The sequence below is a fragment of the Bison bison genome, unplaced genomic scaffold (assembly GCF_000754665.1).
Source record: "Bison bison bison isolate TAMUID 2011002044 unplaced genomic scaffold, Bison_UMD1.0 scf7180017864376, whole genome shotgun sequence".
Lineage (NCBI taxonomy): Eukaryota > Metazoa > Chordata > Mammalia > Artiodactyla > Bovidae > Bison > Bison bison.
This window is the reverse complement of record NW_011494948.1, coordinates 12437160-12438220: the sequence shown is the minus strand read 5'-3', so window position 1 is coordinate 12438220 and position 1061 is coordinate 12437160.

The window sequence follows — 1061 nt, the reverse complement described above, 5'->3', positions numbered from 1 at the left end:
ATCTCCTGCATTACAGATGGATTCTTTACTGTCTGAGCCACCAGGGAAGCCCCGGAAGAAGCGACATGTTACAACAAAATATAAGTGCACTCCTGATGCTCATGTTTTTTGAAAAGGAAGCATAATGTACTACAAATCAGCACAGATTTTATAGAGAAAGTTGGAAAATACCAGCATCAGCTCTGAGTCTTGTCATGTCATTACTTTTAAAGTCTGATGGTTCTGAGCTGTGCCTGTGGAAAGGGCCAATCGATTTGAAGTCAGCCGACTGCCTTGCCAATTTTTTTTAATGTTGTTGTTAAAACATCTGTTAGTCAAGAATTATTATACAAGAGGTGGAGAAGAGTTCTTGAGAACAAGAGGTTAAGTAACTTTCTCAGAGGTTAAATCAATAGTGAGACTAAACACAACCCATAATTCCCAATCCTCAATCCTCTCCTCTTCCTCTTGAGTCATGCTTTTCTTTTGAATGTTTGGGAAGCCATTCACTCTTCAAATCATGGGAGAAAAAAATAAAACTTTCACATAAAAACATACCTATTTAGTCAGGAGGAGCCAAAAGCAAGTCACACCAGTTTGTTATTTACTTTTTAAAAAAATCATAACCAAGATAAATGTGCATGCAGCCTCACAAGCATTACCAGCTTGGCGTTCTAACTTAGTACTTCCTCCACCTGCTCGCAACTCAATCCGCCACCAAACAACTGTGATGAATAGGTTTCTCAGAACCACACTTGAGGATCCAACCTGCTTCTCAAGGTTATATAAAAAACCAGTGCAAAAGAAGTTAACTAGGGTTGGGCCATTTGTTAACACCCTGGATTACGGTTCTATCAGCAGCAAGTAGGGCAGAAAACAACTCTAGCAGTCTGCTAGTATGAGGGCTGTGCTGTGCTATAAGACAACATCCTAACTCTAGCTTCAGTCTAGAAGAGGAAGGAGAGTTACATTCCATAATAAGGCCATCCTGAGATTTCACCATAGGTTTGCCCCCACCGTGAAAATCACTGCAGTTCCAGCCTAGAGAGAACACAACACAGGAGGTCTATTCTAAGGGCCAC